Below are 21,297 nucleotides of genomic sequence, written 5' to 3' on the forward strand. Positions count from 1 at the left end.
AACTCGCTTGCGACCTTCAGTGACGTCAGGTGGTCCTACCTGAGGTGGAAGGTGCTCATCTATTCCTGCTGTCTTCGAATATCAGCACTAGAAGTTTTCTAATTAGATCTTAGAGCTGCCACATGCAAGGTGAAACCTGATGAATGACTCTTATCCGCGACTTTATCAGCTGTTTTTAAATCCTTTCCAGTTCTTTATCTGTCCTCATTCATATCTTCCTCTGCATTTTTCTAGTTTTTTGAGATCTTGTTTCCCTCATATGGTATTTCTTTCCTTTTATGACCCCACCACTCCCAATTTCTGCTTCCGGTATTTCTCCCATCCACTGCCTCTCTCACTGTGATTTCCTGCAGATGACTAACTCTCAGACTCCGAGTACAGAGTGCCACTGACCATGTTGCCGTCCACTTTTTTACACAATACACAAAGCTCAATCTAATGGCAAATCCGCATTGTGATATAAGCCTGAGTTGGTTAGTGAAGGGATGGTGTTACAGCCCTACCATACAAGGACCACCTCATCTTACCCTCCTTTCCACTCTCCGCTGGTCTGTACAGTTATTGACACACAGCATCACATGTGCCATCTAGGCCAATGCCACATCAGTGTAGTGGCATCAGTTTCATATGTGCTGCAACCTGCAAAGCTGTGCTTCAGTGGCCAGGCAGAGGTTGCCTCACTCTGAGCAGAATAGCTGCCATTGTTTGTGCACATACGTGTGCTCCGCAGAGCCCACGATGCCAACCGAGGCGCCTATCGAGATGATGCAGCAATTCCCTCTCCTCTGTAGGCAACCCTGTCCCGTGTAGTCAGTCTGGGGGTGCTACTTAACCTTGTACTGGGGTGAATACGTTTACTACACCTGATATGACTGCTCATCACACTCACACACATGCGCACACACACACCCACTCTGTTAGCATAGGTTGTTGGGGTGGGAATGTATCTTGCATTTCCTACATGCATGTTACCCTGCCCTAGGTGCCCAGGTACCTGTGATTCTAGTGTCCTGACATTTAGTTTGGCCCAGGCATAAAGCTGACCTGTGTGTGCAGAGACCTAGGCCTGTTGCTGACAACGTGAGGTTCTGGTCCTGTCCTGTGACCTGGATCGGAGCACCAACCTTCCCCTAATAGTAGGCAGAGGGCTAATATTCATGTTCTGGGTGTAGCACATGAAGGGTGCGTGGTAGGGCAGGGCGCGAGTCGGGGTACCATGCGGGTGGACGGCGTCCCCCCACTTATTTTACAGGGAGCTCGATAACTGGACCAAATGGAGCCACACATTCACTCTTTGGCCTCTCTGGGGCGAGATCGGAACTCATTCAGAACGCTGCTCACGCGCTGGCTTCTCTGATGCAATCGCATCTAAGGGGTGAGCGAGGGGAGGCAATGAGTCTGATGCTGCAAGCCACCTCTCGTGATGTCACTTCCTGTTGTGACGTCAGCGTCCCCCCACCTCTTTTTTTTAGGACTTGTGCCCTGTGGTAGGGTACTGTATTTCATGACTTACAGTGGCCAAGAATTTTTGACTATGTTCATTAGGTGTTCGAAACTCAGAACCTTGCTCTGACATACAGTGTGTATGTCAAGTTACTGTGTGTGTACGGCAAGTCTGTGATACATGTGTGGTAGAAGAGAGAGAGAGGAAATATGTGTGTGTGTTTTGGATGCCCCAGGTATAACATACATCACAAGATGGAGGACAGCAGCAGACAGTGGAGGTGTACTACATACACTTTTGTGGCTGGAGGGGGAAGAACCAGAAGCTTCATGAAGACATAGCTCGCAAGGGGCTGCTGATTAGTTGTTCCTGAGCACCACCATTTGGTAGATGGTTGGGGTGAAGGGTGGGACTGCAATGTGCTGTTCAAGCTGAGGGCGTTTTCCCCAGGAATACTCTTGTTTGTCCATGATTACTGCTTCAGAAAGGCTGATGACACCAAGGTGCAAAACATTCATGCTTCATTCTGCCCATTTGATGAGTGCTCCAGCTTGGGGTTCTTTCTGCTAGGAGCTGCTAATTCTGTACTGGATCACATCTAAACTTGCTTCCCTCTATGTTCAACCGACCCTCTCTGGAAATCAGAACGTCTGCTAAATCTACTGAAATATGACAGGGCAGATAGTGAAAAACATGCTGATTCCACTAAACCCACCCTACCCACCAGCCCTCCTCTTCCTCCCGACCTCCTCCTGCCCTATGCATCTTGCCCTGTCCCGCATCTCAATCCCTTCTTCTCCCTCAGGCTTCCTCCTCCCCGCCCGCACCTCTCTCCTTCACGTGTTGCCTTCTTTCCCTCCTGATACTGAGACCAGCAAACTCATATCGCAGAACATGAGTGATTGAATATGGGCATACGACACAAGACACAGCAGCAGGGTGGAGATACTAGTGCAGGGAGACACATACACGAGGACTAGCACAGATGGGCAGACGAAGGATGAGGATACATCATGCACTTTGGAATACAAATCTTGTACAGGTGAGAGCACTCACTGAAAGGCAAATTATGGTAAAGGTGATGTGACAATAGAAAATGTACACCACTGCCCACAGCATTACTCTTGACTTGCGTGCACATTGGGCAGTAGATTTCGCAGTGTCATGTAACCAGAATTCTGAACTAAAAAAGCATTGGCAAACCAACAGGTCTGGCCTTCTGGACCTATTGCCTTTGCTAGTGCTGTTTACCGATCCTTTATAGCACCCACAAAAGAGAAAAGAGGCGTGATGATGTGGCCACTGTTGCTGATTGTGTCAGCGTGTAGGTATGTTTAATCATCACCACACATTTGCATGCCTACGGAGTAATGCGGGTGCCATTTTTCTTTTTAGTTCGAGCCTAGAGCCAGCGCGCATGCGCTGCGCTGTGAGACTTGGTGTAGTGGAGTAAGGAATAGAAGCCCCGCCCACACTCCGCCCATATTTGCCATTGGCTTGTGTCATTCTCCGTCATAAATGCTGGGTTCTGATTCGTAAATAGGCTCAATGGTCCCTCCTTAGTATCACTTCCTCTTCATTTGTCACCTCCCATGGTGACTGGCCCCTTTACTTCTGTTGCTACACTGTATGTGTTATGTAAACTGTGAGCTCTATTTTCTTTATCCAGTTTCTAATACTGCAGGCACAAATACTTCGGTGCCTTCTTTACCCCCCCACGCCCTCGCTCCCATTGTCTGTGCCCCCTCCCCCCGCCCTCCCTCCTGTTGTTGTGATGCCTACCATTTGCAATGCAATAAGTCTCGCATTTACGCTAGTTTGAGCTTAATGACAATACTTTTATTTATGTTTTGGTTTTTGAAACATAAATAAAACACATTGTCATTTACAATGCCAATAGCATAAACTCGCGTAAATGCGAGACCTATTGCATTGCAAATGCTTTTTTACGTCTCGCCTGGAATAGCAGCGTGCATGCGCTGCTCTAGCCATGCGAAGGTCTTTTGTAATCAATACTCTTTCGGAAGGAACTTTAAGCCCCGCCCTTGTTTTCAATTGGCTCACGTCAGCGTTTATGTTAAACGCTGGCGTGTGATTGGAAACCGGGCTTTGGAGTTACCACCTTGTCCACTTTTAGGACGGCCCATCTGAACAGGCCAACGTCATCTTGTTCCTTATAGCGCGTGCACCACTCGCGGACTAGCTAATGACCCTGCAGAGACACAGTGGAGCATTGTCCTGAGTCCCCTCCTCCTCGCCCGCTTGCTTCACTCGTCACAGAGCCGCTTCCTTGCCAGTTCCCTGCTCCTCCAGTATCCCAGCAGCGGTGCTTGTTTTTCCTCATCTTCTGCAAGAAACAAAAACATAATTTAAAATGTAATTCAAACTAAGGGGAAAGAATGAATGCTTCTCTGTTCTTTGTTTTGGAAATCTGTATTTTCAAAATTCATGACTCCTGCACATTCATGTTTACATCACAGACACTTTTAACAAAGTAATCTTTTCAAAGGCACTCTGGAGTTAGAAGACGTCCAAGCATGTTGTGTCTATTTTTAAGGTATGACGTCTTGAATATTAAAGTGCCCACTACTGACGCCCACGTAAGAAATGTGTAAAGCATTAAACTGCTCTCCTAGGCTGGCTCTTGTAGGAAAGAGTTGATTCAGAACAGGACGATGTAGTTTTACTGATAGCGAAGACAAGTTTTAAAATGTAGGATAATATGTGGAATAAAAGAGATACACCCTTTATTGCAAAAAATATATAAAAGTTGGCATGTGCTTGTGATTCGTGCAACATTTTTTGTGTTTTCCACAAGCTGTTTTCCTCTAGTTGAAGCCGTGGCCCATGGTAATAAGGCCGCGTTCGTGTCCTCCCCTGCAATGCTCAGCCAATATCAGTTGGTGAGCGATATTTTCTATAGAATCTACTGAACGAGCTAATTTTTAGGAGCCCTATATTTTGTTTTTGATTAGGTGCTGTTTGCATCATTGTGTTTTAAAATATCAAAAGAGAGAGATAATTAGCATTCAATCGCATGACGTGGCATAGTGCAATACAAGTGCTAATTAACTATATCAATGCGCGCCTTTTCTCTCCGCATTATTTCATGTTCCTTTGCCACATAATTTAGTGAACTCTGTTGCATAATGTGGTCCTCCACTGCCGCTTAATTCCAGTGGGCCTGCTCAGACTTGCCTTGTCGTTTTGCCTTTGCATTCATTCTTATGTGTTTTGTCTTTCCTGTCTGTCTTGTGTCTTTTCATTCATTTTCTCGTCTCTGTTATCTCGTACTTAAGTCTCTCCTGCCTGTTTTCTTGTCTTGTTTTCTAATCTTAGTCGTTCTTGCTGTCTTCTCTGTTGCTTCTTCCTGTGTCTTCGCACTGTGTGTTCTCCATGTTTCTGTTGGCTCCGCGTTCTCTCCTCTGCCTCGCATGCCGTTCCCTCTCTCGCCTTATCTGCACACCCTGTCTCTATTGCCTGTCCTACTGTCTGTCTGTCTCTGACCTTGGCAGCCTGCCTCTCAGTGGCGTAACGAAAGTTTAAGGGGCCCCCTGTATTGTACACAGAGGGGCCGCCACTCCGCATTTTATACGCAGGGCCACCTTTAACGTGTTAGCACAGGAGGTACTCGTGCTGCTAATAAACCAATATCAAGCTGAAGCGATCTGGACCTTACAGAAGGTTTAAGAGCTTTAGCCAGGTGAACAATGAAGTGGAATCCATTAAAGGCTAACCAGGTTATGTCCATAAGCTGCCCAAGACTACACCAGAATTCTTTCTTCAGCTGTTTTCACCCTTAGCCCCACCACCACTCACACTAATCAAACTATTCCCCCTGCAGTAGAGCACAGCCATAGCCATTCACTTAACAACACAGCCACAGTCGGATTATCTATTCTCGCATGCCGCAGACATGGTCGTTGTGCCTCTCCTTTATAGCGCTGCTTAAATATCTCTGCTACAGTAACACACTTTTGTTGCAAAAATCAATAAAAAATTCTGCAAAAAGAACTATTATTTCAATCACTGCACAGCTCTACAAGCAAATCTAAAACTGGGAACTTCACTACACACCACATACACTGCATAACACATGGATAAAAGACATTGTCATTTACAACACCATTTACAACGCCAATAGCTCTAACTTAAGCAAATGCAAGACCTATTGCATTTCCAATGCTTGTTCGTTTTTGCTACCCCTAACCTCGCATGCACTCTTTAATCGTCCTCCACTGCATTCACGTTTGGGAACTGTTCCTGTCTCATTGCGCTGGGCAGGATTTACAGAATGAACATTCTTTCACTTACATGCAGCCTTCCTTGAGGAAGAAGTGGAAGAGGAGGTCAGTTCCTTCTCTGGATGCGAGGTGGAACGTCTCAGCTGGTTTTTATTAGGTGTCGCGTGGCGTTGCAGCGCAACGCGCTGCTCGCTCTGCGAGACCTCTTGTGAGCATGGAAATTTCAGAAGGGGACTTGAAGCCCCGCCCCTCAATTTCAGTGGCCGGCGTCACCGTTTATGTAAAACAGTGGCCCCCAATTGAAAATGAGGCTTTTTGGTTGCAGCCCTTTCACCCTTTCGTCCGCCCCATCCGGACTGGATCGTCTGCTTCACGGCTGTCGTGAAGCAGTTCCTTATCTTTCCTTATCTTTATAGGGGCCATCTGTGGTTCTGTAATAGAGCCTTGTTTACTCCGGGCAGGCATGGAGCAGCAGCGTGTTCATTTTTGCATCGCTCTTTCACTAAAGTGAAAGCACGATGCTAAAATAAACATGCTGCTGTGTGCGTAGTGGCAACAGCTTGTTAAATATTATTGTTATCAAAAAAGAGAACCTGCAAGCTGCTTTTATGCGACGAGAAATGCTAATTTGAAACGCTGGTGCCAGCGTAGCCTGGGCATGCTCCCACACAACATCTACGAAAGAGAGTCACTGATGCCTGCCTTACAATTTTTAGTCTCCTGTTTAATTTCCGTACGGCCAGGTGCACTTCGATGTGGAAAATGACCGTGCCTTACTTTGCACTTATTGTACCTCATCTCCTAGGCTTCCGTGCTGTGCACGCTCTGGATGTATGTGTGCGTGCAGCTCCGGGCAGTGTTTTAAGTGGTCTGCTGCCCAGGGCCTGCGAGAGATGTAAACAGAGCACAGGATGTGTTGGGGGCTGGCGTCTTTCTTCCTCCCTCCCTCCCTGCTCTGTCACAGTGCTTTCTTTGTGGTGTGAGCCAGACGTGACTCCCAGAGATCAGGCGGAATCTACTACCCCAGGGCAGGAGATGAGGGTCACTCAGCAGCAGCTGGTTCAGGGTAAGTTCCTTTTCCACCGCCCTGCCTCTTTTGTTACTGTTGTGTGTTCAGAGAATTATTATATTTTAGAATAAAGTTCCATGCTGTATCAGTTTATTGATTGTGTACATGCCACAAAACAAGGCGCATGGTGCATGGCCTTGCTATCACATTTATAAAAGTGGTGAGTGGGGACTAATGAAGGATGTTGCCTTGGCAACTACAACACCTCACAGGGCAGAGTATTTGTTAAATCTTTTGAAATACCGCTCTTTCTTTACTCTACCACAATAGATGTGTGGTGTAGTTCTCACAGGAAGGTGTGTATGAGGGGGTGCCTGACTGAAGCACTGTGTGTTTTACTGCCGATATGTGAGATTCTTCAATTGCTCTGCTTTCTCCGGAAGTCTATTGCTACATTTTGTGTGCAAAAATAGAGACTTTTCAAACATGAATGTTTTTCACTATACTATTCACCACTAATCCTTTTTGGGTTCCGGAGTAGCGTGGCACTCGCCGAAAATGCGCTTCGATGCCTCATCAGGGGTAGTAAGTGCTATATAAATGCAATTACAATACAATGTTTCAATACATGTAGTATATTTTATTAAAGACCGCGTCCTTTGTTTTTATAAATTCACAAGTCCTGGAATCAGATGGTTTCCAAGAGTCTTCCCTTCAGGGTGCGATGTCCAGGGACCCGGCACAGGGCCTTAAAGCTGGAATGGTAGGGCCTACTCCATTGTTGTCACACCTCACAACATAAGGCAGACCTATTCATCCAGCCCACTACACCTCATGCTAGGAATTTTGAGCCCTTACGTACATTATATATAAAGCGAAGCCTTATGCCCCTGTATGCAACTAGATGTTGCGCTCTGAAGAGGCCAACCTGGTTTGGGTGCCTCGTATAAAGAAAGCCCGTTGGGGAGGCAAAAGTTTTATTTATGGCACAGCGAAGGCTTGGAATGAATTACCTCGCCATTTGAGATCTTTCACCGAGCTTTTACCCTTTCGTAAGGAATTAAAAACGTGGCTCTTTTCCAAAGAGTAGTCTGCCTCCTTTTATTGTTTCCTGCCAGTCTTAGAGAATCAAGAAGCGCCAGGACACCTCCGGGTATTTGTTGCGCTCTATAAATGACATTAACATTAACATTAACATGTTGACTAAAAAGTCAGGCTCTGCGCCCACTTTCATCTATATGCTACATGTGTTCTCCTTAAACGCTGAGAAGGCACTTCTAAAGAAGAGTGCTTTCTCTCCAAAGGTCAGATGCCATTTCGGAGGCAGCGTTTGAAAGACTTCCTGTAACAGTAAATCATTGTTCATTCATCAAAGACAGAAAGAAGCCACGAAGGAGCCGGAGGCAGTTCTGGCCATATTCTTTAGTTTAGGTTTTATTTTTGAAGGAGAGGACACATTGCACAGCTGCCGACTTTGGAACTGGAGGGGTAAGTTCTAGGTTCATTTCTTTTTAAAATAGTTTTTATTAGGCATTTTTCCCAAATATTTACACCCCCCCTCCCCAGCTCAGAGCAATTCAATACATACAAATAACAATTTTCATCTTAAGATATTGCGTCTTAGATATCACAGAAGAATTTTTTTTGCAGTTAATAAACATAATATACATTTGAGAAGAGAAAAAAAAACAAACGGTAATTTAAGCCTGTATAGCTTATATATATGTCCTAGCTATCTTTGTAGCCATCATAGAAGAGGATCCCAGATTGCTAGCCCTTTTTTACGTTTGACATGGCCCTTTCTTTTATATATAGCTACTTCTAAGCTACAAGTAGCTAATAGTCGGGTTCTCCATTGTTGGAACACCGGTGCATTGGTATCTAGCCATGCTGAAGCGATACACATTCTAAAGACAGCCATTGCGACGAATATTAACCCTTGCATATATTTAGGTCGTTCAACATTTGAAATACCTAACATGATTTCCACAGTGGAGATTTCTATTCTTGTATTGAACACTTCTGAGAGAAAGGCTGAAATATCATTCCCTACATTCGTTAATACCGTACAAGAAGCAAAGATATGTACGCTATCAGCTTCGGGTAACGCGCCCCTAGGGCATGTAGTTCCTTTCCCTGACCCCCATTTAGCAATTTTATAGGGGGTATAATACAAAAAGAAAAAAGTTTTATAGAATTGAGCCTGCAGCTTGGTTGACATTAAGCTAGACTGATATAATGTATATGATTGTTGAACAGCTTCAGCCAAAACCCCAAGTTTATCCTGCCATTTAATTATACATTTATCCAAATCATCTGGGTAGGAAGAATTCAATAATTCATTCATTTCTCCAATTTTTACTTTAGGCTTGTTCAATTGGACCGTTTGGAATTTTAGTCCATTCCCCCTCTCTTCAGGAGAAAATCTCGAATCTGCAGAAATGTAAAAAAGTCCAGACAATCTAAATTAAATTCGATCTGTAATTCCCCAAAAGATTTCATTCCTGATATCGTATAGAAACAACCAAGTTGTGTAATCCCTTTCATTACCCACCTTTCCATACATACGTCGTTGAAGATCCCAGGAAGGCTATTGTTATTAAGGATTGGGGTATAATAAGATAATTGTCCAAAACCAGCTAATTTCCGTACAAAATTCCAGGTTTTATAAATACCAAATATCGACTTAAATCTCACTTTTTTAAAGTAACCATCATTCATATGACGCCATAAGCAGCCTCTAGACTCATTTCCTAGTAAAAGCTCTTGTGGTGTTGGAATATCCCCTGCATTGTTGATGTTTGTGGGAAATAATAAGCTGACACAAAATTTTAAGGTAGTAGCCCAATAGTATAGCTTAAAGTTAGGCAATGCCAATCCTCCTCTATCTCTGGGTAAGGTAATAGTTTGTAATGCCCTTTGTGATTTCCTATATCTCCATAAAAATCTACAAAACATATTATCCATATTCTTAAATATTTGCGGGGAAAACTCTAAGCAGATTGATCTAAAAAAATATAAAAATCTAGGCAAAAAAAGTATTTTAATCAAATTACATCAACCTCCAATGGATAGGTGAAGATTGTTGCAACTAATCATTTCCTTTTTTGTACGTTGCATTAATGGGGCGATATTATCATCAACTAAATTCTCTATTTTTGCGGTTATACTCACGTCGAGATATATAGCTTTCTCCGTCACCCGTGTATCAATCAACCCTATTTTACTATTGGGAATGTACTGAGTTTTGGCTTGATTTAATTTGTAGCCTGATACCTCGCCAAAGATCTTAGCTTTTTCTTTGATCACCCTGATTGTGTTCACTGGGTCGCTAGTGACCACCGCGATATCGTCTGCATATGCTAGTATTTTTGTAGCCTGGTCCCTTACCCAAACAGGTGGAATCCTAGCGATGTTCTCTAATCTCCGTATAAATGGGTCAATATATATAGCGAATAAGAGAGGTGAGCATGGACACCCTGCCTTGTCCCTCTGGTTATGGACATCTGATATTGAGCCATTCACCATAACATAGATGGCTCCTTATACAACGTCTGTACTGCTTTGATAAAGGGTTCCCCTATACCACTTCTTGCCATAACTGTCCAGAGATATTTCCAGGAGACTCTATCGAAAGCCTTTTCGGCATCTAATAATGTCAATGCCATAGGGTCTCCTAAAACCTCACACCAATCAAACAATGATATTACTCTCTGTATATGATCCGTAGTACCCCTACCAGGGATGAACCCATGTTATCTTACAGACACTAATTTATGCATGTTAGGGGCTAATCGTGTGGCAAGTAACTTAGCATACATTTTGGAATCACTAGTTATTAGCGTGATAGGACGGTAAGACCCTAGCTCTGTAGCATCCTTATACTTTTTTTTTAAAACTACAATTTTAGCCATAGACCAAGACCCTGGAGGTCGCCCCCCTTGAAATACGGGAGCAACCAACTCTGAAAATATATCTTTCATTTGTGGAGAGAATTTAACATAAAATTCAATAGGGACCCCGTCCATGCCTGCCGCTTTACCTATGGCAAGGCTATTCAATGAAAGAAGAATTTCCTCCTATTGCGGGATCTCATCAATACTTTCGGCGTCATTACTCTCTAGCCTCATACAATCATCTTGTCTTGTGTATTCATTAATTGCTTCCTGAATATCATGATGTATATCATTTTCCCTATTTAAAACGTGGTAATATTTTTGAAAAGCAGGCCTAATTGTATCAGGATCTGTCATTAGCCCGGCTTCTGGGTCTCGAATAGCCTTGATAAGGTTAGCAGTGCTTTGTTCTCGGGCTCGTACAGCTAACTGATGTCCAACCTGTTCGCTTAGTTCGTAGACGTTTTCCTTATATATTGTGGCTCGCTCAATAGCTCTTGCTGTTAATAACACAGTTTTTAGCAATTGCAATCTGTTTAAGCTCTTTTTCAGCTTCCCTTCCCTTCCCTCCTGAATAGCTTTTATTAACCCTCCTTCTGCAATTGCGATATTATTCTGTAGTACTGCCATCTCTTGTTTTATTTTTTCGTTAGCATTCAATGAAAATCGCAATGTTTCACCTCTAATCCCGGCCTTTAGGGCATCCCAAACCATCTCAGTTGGCGCACTACCTATATTCTCTTCTAAGAATCTAGGAATCCATTGTCGCATAAGCTCGCAATACTTCTCATTTGCTAATAATGCCCTTTCGAACGTCCATATTTTAGTATTGCGTTTTGTTGATTCGATTTCTAGGGTTAATAGAAGAGTATTGTGGTCAGATAGTACTCTTGGTAATTTTTCGATAGTGCAGCTAGAGGCTATGGTGTTAGATACCAGTAATCCAGCCTTGCATGACGTGCATGAGGATAGGAATAGTGAGTATAACCAGGATCATCCGGGTGTTTTGTTTGCCAGATGTCGATGAGACCATGGGTCGAACATAGATTTTTGAACTCTTGGAAGACTCTAGGCTTCCTCCCTTTATATTTAAAGCAAGGACCATCTGACCAATCAATAGGTAAATTTAAATTAAAGTCGCCGCAGATTATTACAGGGAGTGGCCAATGGACGAGCTCATTAGAAATTTGATCTAAGAGATCGGGGTCGTCACTGATGCTATTATATATTGAGCAAATAACTATTTTAGACCCATTCTTCAGATGACACTCTGTAATGGCCCATCGTCCATATTTATCAGCTGCTGAGCGAGTAAATAGCATCCCAGTTGCTTTCCCTAAGATAGCCACACCCTTTGTCCTAACCCCTTGTGTTGTAGCAGTGATCAATTTAAAGCCTAATTTATTGAGCAAATGTATTTCGGACCCCTCAATATGTGTTTCTTGGATACAAAAGATGTTTGCCCCTGTTGATTGTAACCCCATAGCCACTCTATGCCTTTTCTTTTTGTCATTAAGACCACAGATATTAATGGTCAAGATCTTTACCTTATTCATATTGAAGTTTAGCATTCCCTGCTAAGCATTTAATTATCTTCTCTGTAATCATTCTCCTCCTGTGCTCTTCTCACTGATGCCCCTTCTTGCTTCCTACTTTACCTTCAGAATTTATACATGATGTAGTTCTGAGCTTACCTCACCCTTGCCCTCCCCCCAACCCCCCACCCCCCACCAGTATATAGGCAAGCAGGCTCAGTCCTGAGCCTGTTTTGATGGCCTCTGTTTTATCCTCACCCCACCCCCGCCGCACCACTTGTACTTATACCATAGCTTTTTCCCCCCTACTCAAACAAAAAAAAAATATTTTCCTTTTTTCCCTTTTAAAAAAAAGCAGTTCTAGAAGAGTAATGAGCAGGACACAGCTAACCATACTGCCAAAGCACCAGATACCATACCATATCATCGAGTGGTGAAAATTGACAATAATTATAGACTATGATATATGATATAGATAGATGATAGATGATACCGGCTTTTTTTCTTTTTCTTTCCTTTTTTTCCTCCCCCTATCTTATCCTAATGCTTACTCCCACTAGGGTTTTTTTTGGTCAGTTGTGATTTCTTCTAAAAATTTCTTCGCCTGAATCTCAGAAGTAAAATAGAGGTGCTGCCCTTGGCAACTAAATTTGAGTTTTGCAGGATTTTGCAAAAAGAAAGTAGCCCCCATTTTCTGAGTCGCCACCTCCTCTCTACTGTGGCATGAGCAAAATCTGGGCGGACAAAGTATGAAAAAGTCTCCCAGTTCCTTTTTTTGTCTGGTCTTGCCAATTCAAACACTGATTGCCGCAACAGAAAATTCCCCCAAAAAATTAGAATCGCTCTGGGGTATTGCTGGTCATTTGGGCGTCGTTTAGATATATTTAGAGGAAATCTATGCACCCGTTGGATTTCCTTGTCCCAGTCCCAATTTCCCATTTCTGGAAAATAATTTTTTAGTAGGTTGATAACAAATTTCCTGATATCTCCCCCCTCGCTATTCTCTGGTATTCCAAGAAGCCTCAAATTGTTACGGCGCTGCCGATTTTCTGCCTCCTCCAATTTCCACATTACATCGTTTAGAGTACTTTCTTGGGATGTTGTTTTTTTTTTCAAGTTTTCAACCGAGGTTTCCAGTAAATCAGTCCGATTCTCCAGTAAACTTAATCTTTCCACAATCTCTGTGCATGTTTTCCCGACTTTCCTGATGGAGCCTTGTATTTTTTTAGAGGCCAAACGGGCTCGACGATTCTCGAGTTTAGCTTCATCTTGAAATGCCTTGAGGGATTGTAATATTAGGGATAAGGACGGTTCTCCAGGCTCAACAGGCATACACAGGTCTTTCTGCCCAGACATACTCAGTGGTTGTTTTTTCGGTGATGTTATACCGCTACAAAGTAGAGTCTGCGTATCAGAGTAATCCCAGCCTAGGTCCCCATCCTCCTCTGTCACTCTCCATCTCTGATTGCCTTTATTCCCCTCTGAGAGTCTCTTGGTTTTCCTGGGTAACCTTTTTTCCTCTCGCTGACTGCAATGGCTTGTAGAGGTATCATCGTCCCGTTCCTCGTCACTAATAGAGCTTGAGGCCGCATTATCTGAATCCGCAGAGTCTTCATTTAGTGAATAAAAATTCTCTAAAGGGTCTGGGGAAAGAGAACCTATTTCCTGGTAGTTCCCCCCGATATGTGCTTTCCTTCTGCGATGGAATATGGCGAAAGGATAATGTCTTTATTGTTAGCTATTTTTAGACAGACGGGGGATTCTAAGATTCCGCTCTGAATCTTACTTTGAATAGCCATATCTGAAATAAGGCCTTTGTTTAAAGTCTCTGACCCTCCTGAGTGTTCATCTACATATACTTCTGGCGTACCCATAACAGTTGTCTCACCACTAGACCCCCATGAAAGCCGCCCATTACTAGCCTCCGACAAGACTGTGGTTAAAGTGGTCAAAGCTTCGCTAATTATGTCTTTTGAATGGGTTTGGCCCTTCGTAGATTCAGATGTGCCTTTAGTTGAGAACAGGTTTGTGATAACCAACTGCTTTTTACACGAATCCCCCGTTAAACTACTTTTGATCAGGGGGTGTTTATTCATTTCTTGCTTCCCGCTCTTACCGATAGCAAGCTCATTCCTTTTCTTATCCGTACCTATCCTCTTGGTTGTTTCCGTTTGTGCTGACCCGGAGACTGCCTGTGCCGAGGATCGTGTCTTGCTCCGAACACCGCGAGCCGCCATCAGACCTGTAAATTGTATGCCAAGCTCTCCGGCGTCTATGTTGCCTAGCTGCAGCGTTCCTACGTCAGAGATCCTGTAGCCGGCAGCTGCTGTTAGCAGGAGCCGTGCGAGGATTTCCCAGCGTCTCACCCGGTCCGCGTCTTTCGGGATTCTCAGCGGGGATCGTCGTGACGCCAACCGAAGACAGCCTCTGCACCATCCATTCGACAGGGGCCAGCCTAAGCTTCCCTCGCGCATCCCCAGTACCACCAATACCATCAAGAACAAAGGTAACTTCACTGCTCAGGGGGGGTCTTCGCTGTTCAAGGGGTCATCGAGATCAAAGGGACCTCAGCGAGGGTGGGAATCAGAGGATCTCACTCTGCCGCCATATTGCCTGTCTCCAGTAAGTTCTAGGTTCAGTTGTTAAATTGTTCTATCCATTTGATTTGTGTACCAAGCATAACTATTTTACATGGTATTCGTCGTCGACCTTGTTTTGCCCGCCCTTGCATTATTATGTAATTTGCTTGCAACATGTCCACGACCGGCTCTTTTACTTGGCTTGTTACACTGTCTCCGTTTTAAGTCGGTGAGCACTATTTTGTTTCTTGACTAACTAATGGGGACAATGGCGGCTTCTTCTTGCATTTGCAGCGTGCCCACACAGGCCAATGGCGGCCGCTTTTTACATCAAGCGCTATATTACTTTTGAGATGAACACAGCGTCCGCTTCAAGGACCCCGCGCTTCCTCTAAGCTTTTATTTTTTTTTAAATACATTTTTAAAATAAAATTGCATGCTGAGAACAGCGCCCGCTTTAGGGACCCCCGTGCTCAGTTTCATTTTTTTATTTTTATTAACTATAATGTTGAGCGCGGTGCCCTCTTCAGGGACACCACGCTCTGATAATAGTTTTTTTTCTTCAACTTCATTGATGAATATCTGTAGTGGTGCTGTGGAGCATTAAATGGTTTCAAAATACAAGAAGTGTGAGCCCACATTTAATAAAACTCCCACAGCAAAGCTTCTAAACGCTAAGGCCTTAGACGTAAGTGACGGATTGAGGGTACCGGAAGCAGATTTTCTCTGTGACTATGTCATCAACCTTGCCACCTGAAGATGAATCCGATATGTGTACATCCTTAGATGCACCTGGTTTTTCAAAAGTCACCTTATATACAGAGTTTAGATTTTGCCGTTTGTTAGCACTAGTAAAACAGGTGTTAGTATCACCCAGTGTGATATTTGTTATATAGTACATAACACGGATTGATCCAAGTGCTAAGAAACCTGTAGGACTGCTATGGTGTCCTATTAGTGTTGTGAGCATTACATCGCGGGAGAACTACATCGAAATGGTTGATGGCAAACAGAGTTGAACATGGTTGCTGGCAAACATAACCGACAGGTCTGCTGTCAAAAACGGCAACTTCGGTGAAGGAAAAACTAACCAACATGGCTGTTGGTAACCTAAGAGCAAAACTACAGAATCGCGGCCCAGAGACAATGTGCATCACGTGTTTGTTGAGTAAACTTTCCGCTTAACATATGTGTGTATTGTGCCAATGAGCATGTTGCTGGTCGAAGAGGTACTTGAAATGGCATTTTTTATTTGATAGGGAAGAAAATTAAAGTCCATTTTTCTACAGCGGAGCACTCTCTCGTGATTCAAAACGTTTGTGGCATGGACCCTGGCCAACTCGAGCCACTTTGGTGCCGCCACAGCTGTATGCCGCACTAAGTAAACATATTTGCAAACTGCACTCTACTCTGCACCATTCCACTCTACGCCACTTCAATATACCATGCTCCAGCCAGGGGAAGTCGTCATTCATGAGGGTGTGTTCACACTCATCAGCTAATGGTGCGCACACCTGTGTTGTGCACATCTATAAGACTGTTAACACACAATGACTGAGGGATCAGTTATAGGTCCTGTACCGAAGGGCCCAATCAGAACTCGCACATCACATGAGCTGTGCCACCAACAACAGGGGCCAGACTACAGAAACTTTACGCTGGTGGAATAAAAAAGAATAAACACACCATACACCTATTTCCATAATTTTTACTGCTTCTAGAATTAGGAATGGGCAACTGTATTTGCATGTGGGAAAAATAGATAGGCAGGCCTCATATGTGTGATATATGCTGCCCTTGGGTAGCTTAGTTATTTAGCTAAATACTGGACACACGTACATGACCACTCTCGACTCATTCTGTCATCACCCCACGTCTATAGATGTCTGAACCAGTCTAAGAGCAACATTAAGCACCAGGCATTTATTAATAATTTGTTCAAGTGTGTCATCTGCATTGCGACTAAAAGGTAAATTAAAACAAAATAGACACCAAGGGGCCGATTCCCAGAACTAATCTGTGATAAAATCCTAAACTTACTACTTTTGGTATTCACAGAATGCATTTAGTAGTAGTAAAGTTAGGACTCCTAACTTTACTACTACTAAACTGAGACAAAATCCTAACTTTACTACTACTAAATGCCTTCTGTGAATAACAAAAGTAGTAAGTTTAGGATTTTATCTCAGATTAGTTTGGCCCCCATGTCATGGTGCATTTGCACGTATATGGACTGAAACATGAACCCCAATGTGCCTGTAACCGCGCTGGTGCCAGCCACTTTCCTGAAGTTTGCAGGTTAACATAGCCATAGATTTACTGTTCAGTTGCTATAAAAGCTTATAATATGTTAAAGTGTGCACTTTCTTTCTTTAATTGATCACTTCACTGCAAGCAAAAAAACATTAATAAAAGACATTGCCATTTGCTATGCCAATTGCTCCAACTCCAACAAATGCAAGACCTAGTGCATTGCAAATGCTTGTTTTTATATTGACCGTTCTAAAATGCAGACACCTCTAAATTCAGTAAATAAAAGAAGGAATGCTAAGTGTGTAAAAGTGCTTTTGATGTAGCGGAGTGCCTGGCAGAGATTGCCGGCTGCTGGTCACTCCCAAAAATGTGCATTAAAAAAATTAAATGCTTGCAAGGGATTGGATAGCAATAGAGGAGTGTGTGGGGGAAACAATGGAGTGGGAATAACATAAAAATAGAGCTGTGTTGGGTGGGAAGGAATAAAGCTTCAGATGAGGCACAGACGAGGAGCGTGGGGAGGCCAGGAGAGACGTATGCGAAAAGAGCAACATGTAGTGCCTGCGGGGCAGCAGATGTTTGGTGGAGGAGAGAAGCCACTAGGAAACACATCCACTCTCTGAATGCTAAAATAAACAAGTATTGGCAAAGCCATTAGGTCTCACCAATGCATGATCTATTGGCTTTGCCAATATGTTTTAGCCATGTTGTATACCAGCATGACTGCTGTTCAGCATTGCTAAAATTTATTGGGGTAAAATGGAGTAAAATGAGAGTGGAGTGTCGCAATCCGGAGTAGAGTGGAGTATTATAAAGTGGCATAGAGTGGTGTAGAGTAGAGTTGAGTGGAGTGTCATGGAGTTGCATTGAGTGGAGTGGTGTAGAGGGTTGTAGAGTTGAGTGAAGTGGCGTAGAGTGGAGTGGTGCAGGGTAGAATGTAGAGGTATAGAGTAGAGTGCAGTGGCATAGAGTAGATGATGTAGAGCTCAGTGGGGTGGAGTACAGAGTGGTGTAAAGTAGAGTTAAGCGGAGTGGCATAGAGTGGAGTGGTGTAGAGTGTTGTTAGAGTGAAGTGGTGTGGAGTGGTGCAGTGTAGAGTAGAATGGTGCAGTGTAGAGTAGAGTGCAGTGGCATAGAGTAGAGTGGTATAGAGTTTAGTGGTTAGAGTGCAGTGGTGAAGAATAGATTAGAGTGATGTAGAATAGAGTGGCATAGAATGCAGTGAAGTGGCGTAGAGTCGAGTGCATTGGCATAGAGTAGAGTGGCACAGAGAACAGTGTAGTGGTGTAGAGTACAGGAGAGTAGAATGGTACAGAGTAGAGTGCAGTGACGCAGAGTAGATAGGCGTAGATTGCAGTGTCAGAGTGTGCAGTGCTGCAGAGTAGAGTGTCGTAGAGTGCAATGGTGAAGAGTAGAGTGTCGTAGAGTGCAATGGTGAAGAGTAGAGTGGCGTAAAGTGCATTGGTGTAGAGTTCAGTGGCATAGAGTGCTGCAGAGTAAAGTGACGTAGAGCGCAGTGGTGTAGAGTAGAGTGGCGTAGAGTGTGTTGGTGTAGAGTGCAGTTGCATAGAGTGGTACAAAGTAAAGTGGCATACAGTGCAGTGGTGCACAGTAGATTGGCGTAGAGTACAGTGTCATAGGGCCCGATTCATAAAAGTAATCTGAGACAAAATCCTAACTTTACGACTTTCAGTATTCACAAAGGGCATTTAGGAGTAGTAAAGTTAGGATTTTGTCTCAGGTAAATTTAAGTTTTGGTCTTAAGTTCAACTTAAGACCAAAACTTAAACTTAAGACCAAAACTTTGTCTCAGTTAGATTAAAGTTTTGGTCTTAAGTTAAACTTAAGACCAAAACTTAAATTTAAGACGAAAACTTTGTCTCAGTTAAACCTAAGTTTTGGCCTTAAGTTAAACAAGACAAAATAATAACTTTACTACTCCTAAATGTGCTTTGTGAATACCAAAAGTCGTAAAGTTATGATTTTGTCTCTGGTGACTCTTGTGAATCAGGCCCATAGAGTGTATTGGTTTTGAGCAAAGTGGTGCAGAGTGCATTGGCATCATAGAGTGATGTAGAGTGCAGTGGGGTAGAGTGGAGTGGTGCAGGATAGATTGCAGTGGTTAGAGTGGAGTGACGTAGAGTGGAATAGAGTATCATAGAGTTGATTATTTCAGAGTAGAGTGAAGTGGCGTAGAGTGCAGCAGCATAGAGTAGAGTGTCATACAGTGCAGTGGCAAAGAGTGCAGTCGTGCATAGTAGAGTAGAGTGGGGTAGAGTGCATTGGCATAGAGTACAGTAGTGGAGAGAGGTATAGTGAAGTGGCGTAGAGTGGAATGGTGCAGAGTAGAGTGTTGTAGAGTAAAGTGTCATTAAGTGGGATAAAGGGGAGTGTACATGGTGTGGGAGCGCACTGCCATTACAAACACATCTTTAATTGAAATGACCATTACAATTGCACAAACATACAGTTTTACTGTTAAAAGTATACAGCACAAAAATAATAATGTGTGGAAATGTCATCACCTAGTGTATTTATTTGTTTCGATCGTATTAACATATTTGTTTCCACCACACTTCAGAATTACCAAACAATGTGCTTCGTTTGGGCTTTTCTAATGCTGAAATATCTGCACAGTTCATCTACAGCTTTAAATTTTGTTTTGTGCAAGAAAACAAAATAACATTGTACAGCACACCCCAAGTAGCAACATAAATCCTCTCACTTTGAAGTCAGAGAAAGAAAAGTAAGCACCTAGCTCCCTAGAAGCCAGAGCATGACGTTTGACCTCTGTCTTTGAATGCACAGGAAATGTGACAAGGTAAGAACAAGATGTAAAGGCCTGTTTACAGATTTAGCACTGGTGTAAGATTACAGTAAATAGGGGTTGGGTAAGGGAAGGGACAAACTGAAGCTGGACAGCCTCAGACAAATAAAGCCAGCAAATAGAAAGCAAAAAAATGTGAGTTACAAAGCCAAAGGTGAGCAATGGGCGGAATGCAAGCCCAGAGAAGCTTTCCAAATGTCCCCAAGATGTAGTTAGCAAACCCGACAGCTGTGCTCGGTGGTAGGCTTTGACCTGAAAAGACCCTTGCTTAAGTAGCTTTCAGTGTTCCAATACATGACGCCCAATTTCTACTGCTTCAACATATCTTACAGTTCTTCCAATTAAGCACAAAATGCTTAACAGAAAGCAATTGTTTGCCCTTGATAATACAGATGTGTGAAGCATTTAATTATTTTATATCTGGTTATTCCTAGTACTAGGGTTATAGGCCTAATCAAGAATTTCAACTGCTGGAAGAGCCCACTTATGGTGGAACACCAGAACGTTAGAGCACCGTAGACGCAATGCGCTTCCTACCTTTCGAATGAGGAGGTACCAATATCTCCATAGGTTTTGTGATTGTGGGCAGAAAGATAAAGTGTCCAAGAGAGGCAGACACAGAGTCATTAAAAGTACATGCACTGGATGCTTCCCAAGACTAAAGCAATTTTTTTGCACTACCCCCCCTTTCCCCCCCAACACTCTGGGCTGTCAGTACACATGCCACTAAGGGAGGGAAGGTGAGCTACTGAAGTCTAGCCTGTTAAAGCAGCAGCTTTCATTTTGCTTTACAGCCAATAGATTGTGCTCCCAGTTCTGCAAAGCAACAAAGAAGGAATGGAGGTTGTGAGTTTTAATGAGGCCTTTGGAAACCTATTCTCCGAAGGACCAAAAACAGAAAAGTTCAAATGTCCCCTCTTTCCGCGCCAGATAGGACTGAAGAAAAAAAATCAGCATAAAGAGACTGTCATGGTGGAGATTAATTGCACATCCCCCAAATGACCTAGACAATGCAAGTGCTAATTCATCCTTGCATTTGGTCATAGGTAAGGACCACCTCTACATGTAGATAACGCACATGTTTAGGTGGTCCAAGTGTGGAGCAAGTGCAAGTCTGAGTCCTGCTCCTCCTTTCACAACCTTTACTCAACGGATTGTTCAAATTACAAAATATATGAAAAACTGCTAATATGGATAAGAAACTATTTTCAACGTTTAAAGGAAAGGTTTAGCGTTATGTTATTGGCTATAAAAGCACCTCATATGTTTAGCCACTGAACTTCACCTTCTTCCTACCTATCCATCTTTCGGATGTCCACTGTCTACTGACACTCATGGACACCAGACGTGTATTGGGTCTTATTAAATTCACAACACTTGAATTTAAAATAAGATAGATTTATTCAGCATGGCACGGCAGACCTCCTTCCAGCTCCAGACTCCAACAACCACTGAGTCTTACGCTGGAACCTTACAATAACAGTTCCACATTAGAACATAGAACAACGCC

This window comes from Triturus cristatus, chromosome 7 (genome assembly GCF_964204655.1).
Source record: "Triturus cristatus chromosome 7, aTriCri1.1, whole genome shotgun sequence".
NCBI classification, from domain to species: Eukaryota; Metazoa; Chordata; class Amphibia; order Caudata; family Salamandridae; genus Triturus; species Triturus cristatus.